At 30.5% G+C, this 19,512-nt stretch overlaps 1 long non-coding RNA gene across 1 annotated transcript in view; it reads right to left on the bottom strand.

The window, feature by feature from the left end:
* LOC135226773 (uncharacterized) overlaps positions 1-17,672 on the bottom strand; it is an 83,508-nt gene extending 65,836 nt beyond the window's left edge. Inside the window, exons 1-3 of the long non-coding RNA XR_010317271.1 lie at positions 17,569-17,672; positions 16,831-16,968; positions 14,517-14,640 (exon numbers count right to left, since the gene is read on the bottom strand). This is a non-coding gene — a long non-coding RNA (uncharacterized LOC135226773). The remainder of the gene's footprint in view (positions 1-14,516; positions 14,641-16,830; positions 16,969-17,568) is intronic.
* Positions 17,673-19,512: the final 1,840 nt, after the last annotated feature.

Genomic DNA, 19,512 nt, shown 5'->3' with positions numbered 1-19,512 from the left:
AAAAAAGGAATAAATAAAAATAAATAATAAAGAAAAAAATAAAGGTAAATAAAATAAAAATAAGTAAAAATAAATAATAAAAGGAAATAAATATAACTGAAAAAAAAATTTAAAAAAATAAATAAATAAAAACGAAAATAAATAAAAAAAAGATAAAATAAAAAAAGGAATAAAGAAATATTTAAAATAAAAAAAAAATAAATAAAATTAAATAAATAATATGTAAATAAAAAAAATTTGAAAAAATGAAATTAAAGATTAAAAATATATAAATAAAAATAAATAAAATAAATAAATACGTAATAAATAAGGTAAGGAAATAAAAAAATAAATAAATAAAAAATCAATAAAAATAGATAATGTAAAAAATAAATAAATGGAAATAGAAAATAAATAAATAAAAATGAATAAATAAAAAAACTAAAATAAATAAATAAAAATTTGTTAAATAAATTGTAATTAAAAAATAGAAAAAAATTAAATAAAAAAAATAAATAAACAAAAAAATAAAATAAATAAAATTACCAATTAAAGCTAAATAAATAAATAAATAATAAATTAATAAAATTAAAAATGAATAAAAATAAATAAATAAAAAAGGATAAAAATAATCATAAATATAATTAAAAATAAAGAAATCATTAAATAAATAAATAAATAACTAATAAATAAACAAATAAAATAAATAAAAAAAAAACAAAATGAGATAAATACAAATGAATATAAATAAATAAATAAATAAATAAAATAAAATAATGACTAAAACAATATAGAAAATAAATATATAAATAAAAAATAATAATGAAACTAAATAAATAGTAATGATAAATAAATAAACAAAGATAAATAAATGTATAAATAAAAATAAATAAATAAATATATAAATCAAATAAATAAATAAATAAAAATAAATAAATCTACATTATTTAATTAAATTAAATAAAAAAATAAACCATTAAAAAAAAATAATTTGTAAAAATAAGTAAATCAATCAAAAAAACAAATAAATAAATTATAAATAAAATAAATAAATAAAGAAATAAAGATAAAAGAAGCAAAATGGAAAAAAGAAATAAAAAGTAAAGAAATAAATAAATGCAAATAAATAGATAATTAAATAACTAGAAATAAATAAATAAATAAATAAAAATACATAAATATATATATATAAAATCATAATAAATAAATAAATAAATAAATAGAAATAAATAAATAAATAAATAAATATATTAAGATAAATGAATAAATAAACAAAAGTAAATAAATAGATAAATAAAATTAAATAAATAAAGTCAATAAACAAAATTAGTTACATAAAAATGAATAAATAGAAATAAATCAATAAAACCAAATAAATAAATGAATAAATAAATAAATCCAAATAAGTGAAAATATAAATAAAATGAAAAATATATAAATAAAAATGAATAAATAAAAAATAAAAATAAAAACAAAAATAAATAAATATAATAAAACAAAAATACGTAAATAAATAAATAAATAAATTTAAATAAATAGATATAAGCAAATAAAATTGAAATTTCTAAATAAGTAAATTAATAAAAATAAATAAATACTACATAAATAAAAATTCATATATAAATAATAAATAAAATAAATAATAGTTATAATAATAAATAGAAATAAATAAAAGTAAATAAATCAAAATAAATAAGTAAATAAAAATAAATAACAGATAAATAAATAAAAAGTAAATAAATCCCAATAAATAAATAACTAAATGAAAATAAATAAATCAATCAAAATAAACTAATAAATCAACAAATAAATATAAATAAATAAATGAAATAAGAAAAAATAATAAATAAATAAAGAATAAATAAATAAAAAAGTTAATAGATGAATAAATAATAAATAAATAAATAAATGAAAATAAATAAATAACTAAAAATAAATAAATAAATATAAATAAATAGAGATAAATAAATAAATGAAAATAAATAAAAATAAATCAATGAATCAAAATAATAAATAAGTAAATAAATAATAAATAAATAAATATAAATATATTAAAATAATTAGATAAAAATAAAAAAAATAATAAACTAATCACTCAAAAATAACAAACAAATAAACGTAAATCAAATAAATAAATAATCAATAAATAAATAAATTAAAAATAAGTTAATAAATAAATAAATAAGTCAAAAAAAATAAATAAATATAAATAAATATATAATAAATAAAAGTAAATAAATATACAATAATATATATATATAGATAAAAAAAATAAATATAGATATAAAAAAATCAATAAAAAATATAATAAAACTAAATGAAATATTTTTTTTTTAATTAAATAAAAATATAAAAAATAGAAAAATTAAATAATAAATAAAATAAATAGTATTAAAAAAAAAAATAAATAAAATAAAAATAATAAATAAAGCATAAAAAAAAAAAAAAATAAATAAAAAAATATAAATAAAATAACAATTTTTTAAAAATAAATAAATAAAAAACAATAAAAAATAAATAGAAAATAAATATAAAAAAAATATATATAAATATTATAAAAATTTATTTTAAATATATAAATATATATTAAATATAAAATAATATATATAAAATATTATAATTTATATATAAATTTTTTTTTTTTTAAAATTTAAAAAATATTTTTTAAAAAAAGAAATAAATAAAAGATAAATGAAATAAATAAAATAAAAAAATAAATAAAGAATAAATAAAAAATAAATAAATATAAATAAAATGAAATAAAATAAAAAAAATAAATAAATAAACATAACTAAAAAATAAATAAAATAAATAAATAAATAAAAAATAAATTAAAAAAAATATAAAAAAAAATAAATAATAAAAAAATAAAATAAAAAAATAAAATAAATAAAAAATAAACTAAATAAAAATAAAAAGAATATAAGTAAATAAATAAAATAAATAAATAAAAACAAAATAAATAAAATAAGTAAATAAAATAAATAAATTAAATAATAAAAATAAGTAAATATAAAAATTAAATAAATAATAGAAATAAAATAACTAGATAAATAAATCATTCAAAGTAAAAAAAAAAAAGTAAATAAATAAACAGATAAAAAATAAAATAAACTAAATAAAAATAAATAAATAAATAAATAAATAAACAAATAAAAAATAAATAAATCAATCAATCAATTCAATAAAAAGTAAGTCAGATAAATAAAGACAAAATGAATAAATGAATAAATAAAATAAATTAAATATAATAAAAATAATAAAATAGATACCCAAAAGTAAATAAAAAAATATATAATAAACATAAAAAAAAAATAAATAAATATATAATAAAAATAAATAAATAAATAAGATAAATAAACAAATAAAAAGTATATAAATAAAACAAAATAAACAAATAAATTGATTAATTAATATAATTAAATAATAAAAACAAATAGCTAATAAATAACATTGAATGAATAAATACAAAAAATAAATAAAAATAAATAAAATAAAAATAAATAAAAATAAAAATAAATAAAATGAATAAAAATTAACTAAATGAATAAAAAATAAATAAAAAAAAATAAGAATAAATAAATCAATAAAAGTAAATAAAAAAATAAATAAATAATAAACAATAAATAAATAAATAAAAGTATATAAATAAATAAATAAATAAAAATAAATATATATAATTAAAAAATAAATAAGTAAATGAAAATGAATAAAAATAAATAATAAAGTAAATGAAAATAAAATAAAAAATATGACTAAAATAAAATATGGAAATGGATAAAAATAAATAAAAATAAACTAAAAAAATAAATAAAAGCAAATAAAGAAATAAATAAAATAAATAAATAAAAAATAAGAAATAAATAAAACTAAATAAATAAATAAACAATAAAAATAAAAAAATTAAAGACAAATAAATGAATAAAATAAATAAATAAAAAGAAATAAATAAATATAAATAAGTAAATACAAATTAATACAAATAAATAAATTGAGTTACGATCTGGATAGCTGTTCTACAAATACAAATGCTGCGAAGCAAATTTTTTTATGGAAAAGAGGAAAAATACTGAAGATACTTTTTTCACCTCGATAGAATGGAATGCTTTTGTGTGATAGGCAGACAAGGAGAAGGACATCTTCTACGCAGGAAAGCGAAGGGCGAGGGAGAGAGAGTAAAAAAAAAAAAAAAAAAAAACCGTAGCAGGTGACGATTGCGATTCTGACCTCTCTCGAGAGGAAAATAAAAACCAATAAAATCAGAAGAAATAGCTGGAATTAAAAAAAAAAGGAATATTTATGGCGTAAGGGAGAAATAAGCAAAAAAATAAAAATCATATAGCAAGGCTACTAACTTCCCATCGTGTCCCAGTCACCAGAATTTTCCGCATTAGAGAAAGGGGGGGGGGGGGGGGGTGGGGGGGGGGGGGGGGGGGATAAATGCCTTCTGTATTTTTAATGTTACAGGATAGGTACCTCGCGTATTTTCCTTCCTCAGAGAAAACAAAAGGGAAATGTGGATATCTATTTTTAGACCAAGTTGTGATGTTTTGTGGAATCTTCACCTCTCAGTTCCTGAACTAAGTAGCCCATTATTCTTTTTGGGTGGAAATATGGGAAATTAGGTGCTGTCTTTAGAGTAATTATGTCATTGCTCTAACTCCTCTATTTTATTTTTCTAATGGCTGTTTAATGTATGTGAAATAAAGAATGTGAAATAAAGAATAACTTATATTTTGAACAGCCAAATTTTGTCCCTCTGTATAATTTAATAATATAAGCAGAGTTATTTATTATAATAGTTTCATATAATTGAAGTTCCCCACGACTGCTTGGAAATAGAAAATGAAATAAACAAGACAAATGGCAGACCTCAGGAAATCTTCATAATTGTATGAATAAAATAATTTAAAATGGCGATCCTGGAATGATGAAGCAAAATACTAATTGCAGGAGATTAATTGCACCCAAAAAGGATGGCAGTGTGTACTTTGCCGTCCGAGTGACCAAAGGGAGAGATAATTAAAGTCTGAATGAAATAACATTCATCCCATCATGAGTTAGGCTGCCGAAATGGCAAGCCATAATCTGCGGTTTTAGTTTTCTACTTATATCCATTTTAATCTTTTTCCTCTGATAATAAAATATGACGGAGGCTCCATTTGATCTCTCGCCTGTTTTCCCCCAAAAGCATCAAAAGGAAAACGTCCTTTGAAAGCGAGAAAATGTTTGCATTCCATTTCAGTGAAACAAATCCTCTGAAAGCGACGCCCAATAATATGATAGGAGTCATTTGCATAATTCTGTCGAGGTTGACGCTTCGGGAGCGACCGGTATTGTGTTTGTGTTTGTTTGTTAGTTCGTTCGTTCATGTTTGCATGGATATCATTTTGATTTCAGTTGGGAAATTGCCATATTTTATCGAATCATATTCTGGTACCTTATCAGTGGATTATTGAGTGGCACAGGACGCTAATATAGAAGCCAAGGATGGAAAAAACTGACTGATTGGTTCTAAATTATCTGACGCCATAGATGAGGGAAAGGAAGATAATGATACACAGTAGATAGAAAAGTATAAGATACTATAAATGTTCATAATCTTTTACCAAAGATTCTTATAGCCTGCAATATGTTTAGATTCCGGCATCGCTAACCTTTGTCACTGAGACACCAGTTAACATGAATCAGCGTTCTCAGCCTAGAACTTGGACTTCAAATAATATCTCCTAAATATAAATAACAACAGGGCAAGAACCCCTCAGACAGAGGGTCCTTGCAGTTACCCAACATTGGCAACACTGTCTCTCCTACAAGAGCGACCTCCACCGGCCCGATTGCTTAAGGGCTTAAGGCCTTAAGCTGAGAATTTCCAGCTTATTTATTGGCACACAAATTCGCCTTAATGATATGACGTCATTAATAAGATCCTGCTTTCACGCGCATCGTGTCAGCCATGAAGAGATCATTTACAAAGTGCAGTTTAATAAGTTTTTAATAGCCGATTAATAAATTGACTGTTTATTCATACGAGAAGCTGGTGAGGGAAGGGATGGGTAGTAGCGTACTACGGAAGGTGATGGAATATGATACATTATAAAATAATGTTAGAAATGGGAGAAGAAGAAGAGGAGGATTGCTGGTGGGAGGAGGAGAGGAGGAGAGAGAGGAGAGAGAGAGAGAGAGAGAGAGAGAGAGAGAGAGGAGAGAAGTCCAAGCGTTGTCGGTTTGTTTGAGAAAGTTGCTGCAACTGAGGTTCCTCGATTTATCTCGGTACTATTGTTCAGTTCACCATTAAGCCTACCAATATGTTCTACTGCGACACACCTGTACATGACATCTAAAGATGTTACACATCTTTTAAGAACAGTTCTGTACATCCTAACTCTCTTTCTTTCTCTCTGTCAACGTTCACAGAAAATTTATATCCTATTCACGAAGGGGCCCCCTTGTACAAGACTCCATTACCGTACAATTAAATCAATTAAATATACGAGTTCCCTTTGTTAGCAGCCACTCACTAGCTTCTCGCACTCCGAGAGAGAGAGAGAGAGAGAGAGAGAGAGAGAGAGAGAGAGAGATAGTCCTTTGCTGCCTCTGTATTTTATCTTTACATGTACTGGAGACTGTTTAATGTGTTAAGTACGCAATCAATAACGAATTCAAGCACCTCAGTGGCGTGGTTGGTATGGTGTTGGCGTCCCACCTCGGTGGTCGCGGGTTTGATTCTCGGCCATTCAATTGAGGAGTGAGAGATGGGTATTTCTGGTGATAGAAGTTCACTCTCGACGTGGTTCGGAAGTCACGTAAAGCCGTTGGTCCCGTTGCTGAATAACCACTGGTTCCATGCAACGTAAAAGCGCCATACAAACAAACAATAACGAATTCAGATTTGAAAATGCACTAAGCGCGGAATGAAAATGCAAAAGTCCACTGCTGATATTAAATTGCTATAAAAAATTCATTTCAAAGTAGGATTTCCCTCCAAAATGTTTAATGACTATCATGATCATTATCACTCATCACTTATTAAGTTCAAGTTTTTTTTCGCTCTTTTTATTTCCTTCCATTCTTCCGCTGATCGGTGTTATATATCCTCCTGACCAATGATAATACAATATCTTGGTGACGTCACATGACGTCATTATTGCGTTACGTACACTTCCCCTTATCGCAGTTTTATTAGTTCACGTTTCTTAATTCCCTCGTCAGGGACAGGGAGTCTGTCATGGCGAAGGCGCCACTAAGTGACCGAGGAATTTCGACTCCACGACAATGTTGGCTTGACACTCTCATGGCCCATCTGATTATCAAGCCTTATGGACGACATCTTCATTGAATTTCTGGGAAGTTTAGACTCTATTGAGATAATGGCTCGAGTCTTTAGTAACGTATTGGAACCTTAAAGTTGACATTTCCGTTAAAACAATGGGAGTTTAGCCACTCGAATGGTGGTAGCGATATTATGTTCATGCTACTTTCAATATTTCAGAGTGACGACGTTTTACAGTTGAACGTCTGACCTAATTATAAAGCATCAAAGATTGAAGAGTAGAATAAGAAAAAAGGGGAAATGAAAGAATTTAACTAGACATATCATAAAATAGAATCTCAAAGCAAAAAGGTAAAAAAAAAAAAGAATAACGGACAAAGGAAGAAGGAAAACCGGGAAAGGAAGGTGGTGTCTGTCTGTCTGTCTATCTCTCGTCACGCGTCAAGGGAAGGTGCTGAAGGCAAGTTTTATCATTCAACTTTTCGTCTTTTGAATCGACTGAAGTCGCACCCTGATTCAGCTCAGCAGTCATCGAATCCTGGTTCCTTTTACAAACACACATACATACGTACAAGTGCATACACAACACACATACATCCCATGTCGGTAACTGGAAGCTTCTGATGACCTGAATTGGCCAACAGATCACGTCGAACTAACGTTCTCACGTTACTTTCGGCGATTTTCCTTCGATGGTCGTCTGACGAGGTTAGAGTAAGGAACGTAAATACAATTATACATTCATTGTTGTTAAGAGGCCCATGCACCGAAAATGCATGCAATAAAAACCGTAAGAAAATTTGCCTCGACCTCACAGAACAGGAGGACCTTCGGTGATCTCATTTCCTCTTCTGATGTCTGACTTTTCTCTCACTCCGAGGAACCGGAAAGAGCCAAGAAACGCCAAAGGATGCCGAGGATTCACCAGGATTGAAAAACAAGGAATAAAAAATCCCCAAAGGATAACATTTCCGAATTCTCGATTCCAATGCGATAGGTGAGGGACGTCGAAGACGTACAAAGGAGACGCGCTTTATCTGACCGACCTCGATAACTAACTGAATAACTGAACTGGCGACATACTTCTTATCGTTGTATCTTTTCCTTCCGGATCTCTATATATAGAAACAAAATTAATGATCAGAGTCGGATAATAATGAATGAAAAAGCTCTAATTGAAAGGGCTCGTTCTCTATTGAGTACCACATGAAATAGTTGGCAGTAATGAGATGACGTGAGAATACAAAGGGATAAAATGAAATAAAAGGGTAGTTAACCAAAATAGAAAATAATACAATGTAGACATCAAAGGTTTTCCAATGATATCTAATCAGAAATCCTATTTGTATATCTCCTTTCACTGATGATAAACGGTAAGGGCATATTAATGTGGGCACGAGTACCATACATAAAATACCCAAGCGACCCCTCGGAAAACCTTCATTTTATTACGACAAAACAAGAACCACTTGATTAAATATAAGAAGAAAAAAGAAAGTTCATCAGGATTAAGAAGGTTTTGAAATGAAATGATGTGAATGATTTAGAAACACTTGTTTGTCTAAATGACCATGTAGAAACGTCCTGACAGAGACTGAAATCACTAACAGAGGAGGCCTTTCTTGAGATAAAAACTGTCATTGAAAACAAAATTTTCACTAAAGGAAATGTAGCAGACTCTTGCGAAAGGGAAGAAGGGAGAAGTCATCATTTCTGAAATTGTGTATAACTGGTAACGTCTGGGAAAGCTCGGCAATATATTATGATATTCATTTGCACAGGCAAATCTTGTAGCCCTTACGATTAATAATTCAGCTATTGATATTATCTGTTATTATTTATACATATTCTTTAATATGATTGAATAACGGTTATAAATCTTCTCTCACATTAGAAAATGATCTTCTTTACTGGACGGTTCAGAAATAGACACGAAATAAATTAGATGTCTAAAGGAGATATAACCATTCTTTAAAAAACTAACTAACATCGGTTTGATCATTTCAGGAATTAATCTATAATTCCGGAAGAATCTCATCCTAATCAGATGTTTGTCTGGGCATCACAAGACGGAGCATTTCATGTAAATATCATCACATCTCATTACAGCTATGTTCAGTGTTTTAATCAGTCCTGCCAAGCCGGCAGCCCTGTTCATTCCCAAAATGAAATGATACTTAATCGAATAATATTTCACTTCGTTCGGACGATCACGACCCGAGTGGAAGCCAGCGCGTTTAATTGGTAACTCGGCGGGGAATTAACGTGGCTGCGTTTGTTTGGGATATTGTGGCCGGGGGATATGGGGTTAATGGCGCATAGATGGACTGCGGATTTTTGGATGATGATTGTTCATTTCCTTTTTCATATCTGTTGTCGACATAACCCGCTGAATTAACCCAGACAGGGGATCATTTAAACCGAGCCGTTGTATCGTTTCTCACTGATTTTTCGTAATCTGAGATGTCCAATAAAGGCGGGTGAAGTTATATTGGATTCTTGATTGAACCTTTGACGTTCTTGTTCTTACCAGTTGGTGTGGTTATTTCGCTAATGGTTGTGGAGTTTTTGGAAGTTATGTAGTTGACATGGCACTAGATTGCCAGTGTTGTATACGTATATCCATCGTATATGTATTCCTTATGAGCATTTGCTGACTCATTAATGCTCACGTCTCTCTCTCTCTCTCTCTCTCTTCTTTGAGATGAAGTTGCAAAACCTTTGCTTTTCGAACCTCTTTACGATCCACTACATTAGACTGACTGTCAGGTATCCAAGTCATTGTTTAGATAAGACAGGCACAATTGAATTTCATGTAATGTGCAAAGGGTGTTGTGTCTTGCAAAGGATTTGAAACCTGAACCTTCGCTGGTAAAACGAAATAACTATAAGACCACAGCTATTTAGAGTCACTCCGATATTTATCCCCTTATCTGATGAAATGAGGACAAACATATTTCAGAAGTAATATACATATACATACATACATTTATATATTATATACATACATACGACAAAACACAGCTCGTGGTTGGTTTAGAACTTGGAGGAATAATAACTGTTATTCCTCCAAGGTTTAGAACTTGGAGGAATAATAACTATAATTCCTCCAATGTTTAGAACTTGGAGGAACTATAACTCTTCTAAGGTTTAGAACTTGGAGGAATGATAACTATAATTCCTCCAAGGTTTAGAGCTTGGAAGAATAACAACTATAATTCCTCCAAGGTTTAGAACTTGGAGGAATGATAACTATAATTCCTCCAATGTTTAGAACTTGGAGGAACTATAACTCTTCTAAGGTTTAGAGCTTGGAGGAATAACAACTATAATTCCTCCAAGGTCTAGAACTTGGAGGAATAATAACTATAATTCCTCCAAGGTTTAGAACTTGGAAGAACTATAACTCTTCTAAGGTTTAGAACTTGGAGGAATAACAACTATAATTCCTCCAAGGTTTAGAACTTGGAGGAACTAGAACTATAATTCATCAGAGGTTTAGTAGCTGGCCTTATACCAGCACTGGCCCTTGCACAATGTCGACGTGGCAAGGTTTTTTGGTGGATAAAATGCAATTATTTTTCTATTAGATTTCCTTTAAAAAAAAAGCAAAATGTGGAAGACATTCTTGTTCATGGAGACAGAAAAGTCTCTGATTAATAAAAAGGGAGGATAAGTTAACAGAGAGAGAGAGAGAGAGAGAGAGAGAGAGAGAGAAAGGAAAGCTTTTACAGGCATCCAATAAAGAGCGTCGAGGCGATGCCTCTGGCATTGAACGCCCGAAGGAAAAGCCCTTGGTTCTTCTCCTCCAGACAACAGTCAACGACCCAAGCGAGTTTTGGGCAGAATGTGTATTTGCGAGTATTTGGGTCTGATTATTTGTTAGAGGAAATGAAAGAGCAGATATGCCCTTTATGTGTTTCCTTTTTGTTTGGCTTTTAACCTAATTTTTCATTTGATGGAAGAGTAAATATTCGACTGATGTTTTTTAGAATTCATATTTCGTCTTGTAAAACACCGTTGGCTTGTCATTTGATGTCACGAATCTTCACTTCATCACAGTTGGCTCTACCGATGTAGTTGGGTTTATCACTATTCGTTTTTTGTTTTGCTGTTTATTTATTTATTTATTTATTCATTTTGTGTTTCAATTCCGTGATGAACATTACCTTTATTCTTTCTTCTTGTTCTTCCTTAGGCTCTCGGATGTAAAAAGCTTTTATTTTTGGATGTGTGTCAACCTGTATGAAGCAAATTACAGTTACCGTTGTAGGAGTCGACCATATGACAAGCAATATTTCCAAATCTTCTGTTGTTGGCCAGTCTTTCTCTACACAAGCAGGGAAGAACCTTCTCACCCGCCCCCTTCCCAAACATATGGCGTTTTAATTTGGGCTGACAAGTCGGAGAATAATTCTCAAAATGAAACACCGCTTTAATTACATTATATTTCACTTCGCCTAGTCGACCATTACCCGAGTGGGAGATTTATTGGTGGGTCGGGTGGTGGGTGGGGCAGCCGGAATGATCGACTTAATTTACCTCCTGGATGGTCAGAGCTGCTTACTACTTCTCCAAGTGCTTCTTTCCAGGTGTTCTAGACATTTATATTGAAATACCATTACTGGTTTTTTTCTGCCTACTGAGATGAATTTTCCTCAAGACATTTTTCAAGGAGTCTTAATTCGGCTTTCATTATCTCATTGCTGACGGGACATGTTTTCGTGAATTTATTTATGTCCAGTTTTTTTTCTGTTATTAAATTGATTTTTCTCTATTTCATATATACATTTATTATTTATTTCTATTTTAATTTTTCTCTATTTTTTAATGATTTGGTAGGCAAATATCTTTATAAACACCATCCCATGCACGCAAATACACACACACATATATATGTATGTATGTATGTATGTATGTATGGATATGTTATGTATGTATGATGTATATGATTATATATATATAGTATATCTATATTATATAAATGCTAGACATATATATAGATATATATAGATAATAGAGTAGATATAGATATATTAATATATATATATTATATATATATACATTATAATATACTATATTATATGATATATATATATCTATATATATATATCATATATATATAATATATATATAGTATATATATATATACTATATATATATATATATATAATATATATATATATATATATATATATATATATATATATGTATATATATATATATATATATTTATATATATAGTATATATATATATATATATATACACACACACAAAGGACCAATAAGGAAGGAAGAGGCGTTTCCTTCCTCGTGGCACTGAACACCCGAGGGAAGATCCTCGAGATCCTCCCCCGGAGACAACAGCCAATCTCCGCAGAATTTAAGGACCAACTTTCCTAGTAAAGTGTCTCTCTGGCTGCGTGGCTGTTCTAGGAAATGTAAACGGGTACATTCCTTTCTCTTCTCTTTTGCTTTCAGCGTTAATTTGTGTTTCAGGGACAGAAAACTGTTGTACAGAGTGTTTAGCATTTGTCGATGGCATTAACAAACTCTTCGCTCATTCTTAAGTGTTATATACAACTCCGTCATTTTGTTCTTATTACTGTACTTCTAGCTATTTTAAAGTAAAGAACCAAGTTCTTATTTTTCCGTCAAGGAATTCGAACTCTAACATTGAGAATATCCATTATAATTCCTCATGATATATCCTTAGATGTATTATCAAACTTTAGACTCAATATTATGTTAACATTTTTGCCTGACAACTCATGGTTCCGAAAGGACGCAGCAACAGCCAACTTCACTTTACTCAAAGAGAATCGTTTATTAAGCAACAGCCAGGCAAAATTTGATACGAAGATGGCGTCGAGGTATCCTTGCCCCACTTTAGAAAATGCTCACCGCCCATTATGTTGTTCGTTCAGTTTCAATAACATGAACACATTGTACTAAAATTGGCGGAGGAACAAAGATGGAGTGATGGCCATTTATCACGAAAACTCGCTTCCAAACGGTATTTTCAGAGAACAATTTTAACTCACTGTCTGCTGTAAGTTTTGCCAAAATGACTGTCGAAATTTGTGAAAGGCTTTGATGCTGTTTATCCAGAAAATAGAGAAATTAATAGTTGTTTTTTCTTTCTTGAGCAGGGTTTAGAGAAAATTGATGTAGCTTTACCACGGATATGCAAAGATATCGCAACACGTTTCCGTTTCCAAAGATCTATGTAACATCTGCTGACTCTTACAGATATGTTTATTACACGGGGAAAGCAACTTTAAACAGCTGACATCTGTAGATAAATAATAGGTTTTGTATATATTATGGTCACCTTCCTATTTGCTTTCTCATTTAAGCAACTCAATAATTTGGGAAAAGAGGCTTGATTAGTTTCCTTTCGACCTTTTTCACACTGTATCTAAAAGCTACCCATCTCCGAGTGTTAATTCCAATAAATGACTGCTTCATTGTGGCAAAATGTATCGGGATAATGAAGCTTATCTTTGCTTTTATCAACGTCCGCCAAAAAGTGAAAGGGAAAACTAGTTATATCATCGTTTCCCAAATATAAGTTTCCAACTTCTGATATCTTTCAAAGATGTTCATCTCACATGCGCTCAGTTTCTCATGCCCCTATTACATCAATTAGAGGAAACTCGCGTTCTTTTATAAATTTTCATTTTTCCACAGACAACATCATTTTCTCTGCAAGACCCTCGAGCGTTTAAAGCCAAAGTTTCAGAGCTTAAGTTTATAAAAGCTTAAATCGGGTGAATTGTAGCAAGTTATGCTAAAACTTGAGATATTTTTTTCAGAGGTACTTTACGGAGTAATTTGATGTTCAGAGATTTTTACCAGGAAAATATTTTTAACAGAATGAAGGATGAGTGATTACCAAATAAACTAGGAAAGAAAAGGACAGGGGAGGGTGATTTGTATGAAGATATTGATGAAATTTAATACTAAGAGAAATAAGAGGAGACTTCTTTAGCACGCCCAAGGAGGAAAACTAACCAGTTCAGTAAACGACGAAGAATAAAGGAAGTTGCTGGAGCCTTTGACCAGAGCAGGATAAGTTTATTTACAGAAATGTTTAATCTGGATTATTTTGGTGAAAGTCTAAAACCACAACAACGAGGAGGTGGTCTCAAAACAACTGAAGCCGAAGAAGAATTTAAACAATTAGATTTGTCTTCCCCGTGTAGTTTACGAAGGTGCCCAAGTGGAAAGTACTCGTAAGGGTCTTATAGCAGTCACTAACCTTAGACACTGGTGCAGGAGTAGCTGTAAGGTCGACAATTCGTTTTTCCTCTACGCACTTCAACTGACCCAAGTCACTGATATGGAATCGCTTGAGGAGTGAATACGCAGAGGGATGTCGAAAGCTGCAAGATAAAAGATAAGAAAGGAAAAAAAGTTACTCAAGTATAATACAACTACAAGATCATAGCTGCCATGGATCTTAAATTATCTGCAAAATAAAGTCATATATAAATCTTCTGAACATGTAACCAATGAGCCAAAGTGCAGAATTGCTAATCTCAAGCAGCTGGGAGCTATACAAAGCGTCCTTCGTCTTCTCACCTGCATCTGAAAGCAAAGTTGAGTATATCTTAGTTTTACCAGACCACTGAGCTGATTAACAGCTCTCCTAGGGCTGGCCAGAAGGACTATAGATATTTTTACGTGGCTAGGAACCAACTGGTTACCTAGCAACGGGACCTACAGCTTATTGTGGGATCCGAACCACATTATTTCGAGAAATGAATTTCTAAACACAATAGATAAATTCCTCTGATTCAACGTTGGCCGAGCAGGAAATCGAACTCACGACTTCCAAATTGGTAGGAGAGCTCGTAAACCACTCGTCCAACGAGGATTTTTGTATTTGAAAGCAGAAACTCGATTAAAAGTTCTGGAGCATGCACCGTTTATTCATCTATTTATTTATTTTTTGCTTCTTTTATTACAATTTAGTTTTGAGTTAAATTCATATTTTTGAAGATGTTTAGCGGTTAATTTCAGAATGCGAGTGTACTCATAAACGTTGGCTTAAACACTTTATTTAAAAGTTGAAAGGAAAAAAGTTGGAGTATGGAAACATTCAGGATTTTACGCATCATTGTGCCCCTCTCTTTCGTTTTCTTAAATTCTATCAACGAATTTCGCTACGCTGAATCATTCACGTGAAAAGTAGAATTGTATAAGAAACTAGCTTCTTAGAAAAGAATATTTTTCATATATATACACACACACATACATATACATACAACATAGCATAAACATAACATACATACCTACATATATATATTAATATAAATATTATATAATCATTATAATATATATAAATATAAGTAGAAAAATGCTGATACTGTTACGAGTAAGCATGTACTTTGACGTTCATAAAATAGACAAAGAGATAAAAAACAAACAGAAAAATACAGATGAAGAGAAGACGATAAACAACATTTAAAAGCGAATAAGAAAAATAGTAATGACTCGGGGGACGTTCGATTTCTTGTCTACTGTAACATCTTCATGAGAATGGTTTCACAGAAATTATAGCCCTAGGATTCATGACTTATTATACTTCGCTATATCAGAGAGAGAGAGAGAGAGAGAGAGAGAGAGAGAGAGAGAGAGAGATCAATTCTTAGTGACAAGAATTGAATGATGTTCGATAAGGGAAAAGGACAGAATCAGATTTCTCCCTCCAACACCAAGATTTGATTTTTGGGCTGAATATTGGACGGACGATCCCTCAAGATTAATCGGGAACTTCTGTCAAACGCCAGACGGGAGGAAAGAGGGATATTATACGGAAAAACCTCTTTCGAAATAAGTGGTATTGAGACAACCTATAACTTTATTTACTCTACTTTCTTAGGCAGTAGATCAATAGATTAAACTTGGAATTTTAAGTCCTTCAGAGCAAAATATGATGTTCAAGTAAAATCTAAGTAAATGTGATGTAAAATAAGAAGAAAATTTTTTACGCAAAAGAATTCCTCTACAAGAGCCGCAGTCCACTCGCACCGTAAAAACCAAAATTACTGCAAGAACGTATATCCAAGTACGAAAGTAGAGAATATACCTTACAGAGAGACCAGGAAAGAAAGAAAGAAAGAAAGTAAGAAAAAAAAAGAAACACACACACACACACACACACACACATATATATATATATATATATATATATATATATATATATATATATATATATATATATATATATATTGAAAATCAAGGTAACATGACAGAATTATATGCAGATTATAGAGCATGATTTCAATACTGTTGCAATAAATCGTGAAATTCCAGAAAGCTATCAAAATAATGCAAAGAAGTCGGATACTACAGTCAAATCCTCCGACAAATGTTAAACCAGACACACACGCGCGCGCGCCCGCGCACGCGTCTACATTCGAACACATATTCTGCACATCAATGTAGGCATACAGATTTTGAATGGGGTCATATCTATTACCAACTTTTCATTCCTATGCACAATCATTTTCACAGTTTAATGTATTTAAAGTACAATGCAGGAATAAAAAGTTCAACGTTAGACCTACCAGTGACGACGAAGCATAAGTTGGTGACTCATCGCTTCAGTTTACCAGGGTCCCCCTTGTGATGGTAATAAACCAGTTTTCCTTTGGACTTCATTGGAGATGTCTCTTATGTGCATTATTCCAAATTCTATCTTATACCTGCAAGTATCGAAAACAACAATAGTCGTATGGTATATATCTTCAGCTAATGTTCACAAACATTCTCATTTACATTTTGAACAGAAGCAACAGGTGGTAGAACATGGGTTTCCCTCCTATGCTAGGCCTAATACTTTAGCTAGTGAAAACTACTTCAAGATAAGTAATCATTAATAAGGAATTGTTGGTTTTGATTTTTGTTTCATCAAAGAAAAATGATTATTTGTTTGTGGTACTATGCTTCTGATAAGGCTCCATAAGGAAGATTCACTTTCAGACGTGTCTCTTTACATTTGCAAAGTATCAGTAGGCCTATGCTCATGAAATGCCTTTAAAAGACATCCAGGTCGATTCAGTATATGCCCCGAAACGTCAGGGTTTATTATTCAATGTCTGTACATGTAATCCTTTAATATCCGTTCAAACAGAGTGAAATGTAAGGAATTTTCCGCTGCTCACGACACACCAACACGAAATGCTCGGTTGCTTAGGTTGCTCAAAGCCAGCTTTAGAGAGCAGCTCATCACCTCGTGTAGCAGCATGAGTGAATGAGTGACGCTCACCGACTCATCTGAATGTATGAAAAATATGAAGTATTACCTGTTTTCTATAACAGAAATATGGATAGGCAATCAAAGTTGTCCTTGGCACAATGAAAACGAAATTTCAGGGTCAGGTGATCACACGTCTATACACGATGGCTGCAATAACATTACTGAACTTAATCGTCCATCACCCAGTTGCCAACTCATTTCAGAACCTTTACTTCAGATGTATAGCACGGATCCTCTAGATTACTCCATATTTTTCTTCAGTACTCTAGAAATCCTCTAGATCTCTATATTCATTTAGTTCATTTTTATGAAAAGGTAATAAATAAAATTTTTGAAATTAATTTGAAATTATTTTAAGCCAAAGAAGTAGATTTCTTGTTAACACTCAAATCAGTAGTAAAAAAACTGAATAAATTTTTCAAATGTTAATAATTTGAGAAGAAAAAAAAAGGTCAGAATAAATTCTTTAAAAAAAAGGAAATAATAGCGAAATGAATGTGTAAGGTAATATATTTAGGATTACAAATAAAAGTAAACAAAATTCCTTAGAAATAAACATTATAAAATAATTCAATTATTAATATACTAAATATTCATTGTCAACAGAGAAAGGACATAACATTGAAACTTTGTAAAAAATCAAAGATATAAACTTGTCAAAGATATAAACATGATCTGATCGTAATTAGGCCAAAAAATCATAATTATGTCCACAGTAAAATACAACTTTGTGAAGTGGAAAAAAAAATGTTTACTGTGCAGTATTGATGGAGGAAGTTCTTTTCATTTGCCGACCTCATTCTTGGTCACTGTCACTGGAATCCCTAATGGATATTTGTACAACATCCTCAAGCTTTTAAACTTTATAGGAGCATGATGGTACCGGGTCATCTGTAACAGCTTGTTTACACTACTTTTACATTCCCGGTCTTTGTGACCTATCTTACGGAGAACTTCAGGAGGATAGGGGTAACTGCAGCAGCACTTTCCATGTCGTTTCAGTCCATACTTTATGTGAAGGAGAGCATTTGCAGTCTCTGTACTACTCATGTTGTTCCGAAGTTTCGATTTTGAAACATTCCGTTGGCTAAATACCCGTTCAACTTCGGCATTGGAGTGCGGAATTATTAATATCTTAAGAGCAAATTCTGCAAGCTCATGGAATGGATTTGCGCGCTGTCCATCTTTGTATCTCACTATCTCGTCCCAAATCTTTTAAGTGTTAGTTTTGTTAGACCAATTTCTTAGGCAGAGTTTCCTAAATTGCTCTTCAGCCCATTAACTCCAATAGACCGACAATGGAATCTTTTACTGGCTTTGAACTATTGTCTACTGAGATTAAGGATGCATTCTTCAATACACTTATGTTATCAGGTAACCTCTGTTTCAACTGTGCTAATAGTCTACTAAAAACCTTTTGCACCTTAATCTTAATTCCTCGTCCTCTTCATCCATGAGTTTACCACTACTTTTCAAGTCTGTTAACTTTTTCTCAAATCTATAACCTAGGTATGGATGGGGATCAACGTATTCCCTAATGTTAGCAAACAAAGGATCCACTCTGGAGGTTTAGCAATAATTTTGTTGCAATAGCTTTGATAATAGATCATCGAACAATTTGGTTTGATCTGCTGTATTTGATTCAAATACTTTATTCACACCTTCGATCTCAGATAATATGGGGGTGCAGGAATAACAAATAAGCATAGTTCCTTTCATCACAGTATACATGCTGTGTAACATTTCTGCAATGAAGCACTTCTCGTTAAGTCTCGTAACGTTGAAATGCGTCTTCAATTCTAACCACTGACCTAAGATTCCAGCACCGTCTGGTTCAATAGATAACCACCTAGTTTGACAATTATTGGGTATTTTAAGTGGACTTTTCCCATCATTAATGGCTTCATAAAGATTTTTATTTGAAAGTTGCCGCACAGATGATAGAGAAAACCACTTATCAGTCCCTGAAAGCATCACCTTCACCACCTCC

Source organism: Macrobrachium nipponense, chromosome 15 (assembly GCF_015104395.2).
Source record: "Macrobrachium nipponense isolate FS-2020 chromosome 15, ASM1510439v2, whole genome shotgun sequence".
NCBI lineage: Eukaryota > Metazoa > Arthropoda > Malacostraca > Decapoda > Palaemonidae > Macrobrachium > Macrobrachium nipponense.
The sequence above is the reverse complement of the archived record's forward strand: the minus strand, read 5'-3'. Positions and strand labels throughout refer to the sequence as shown.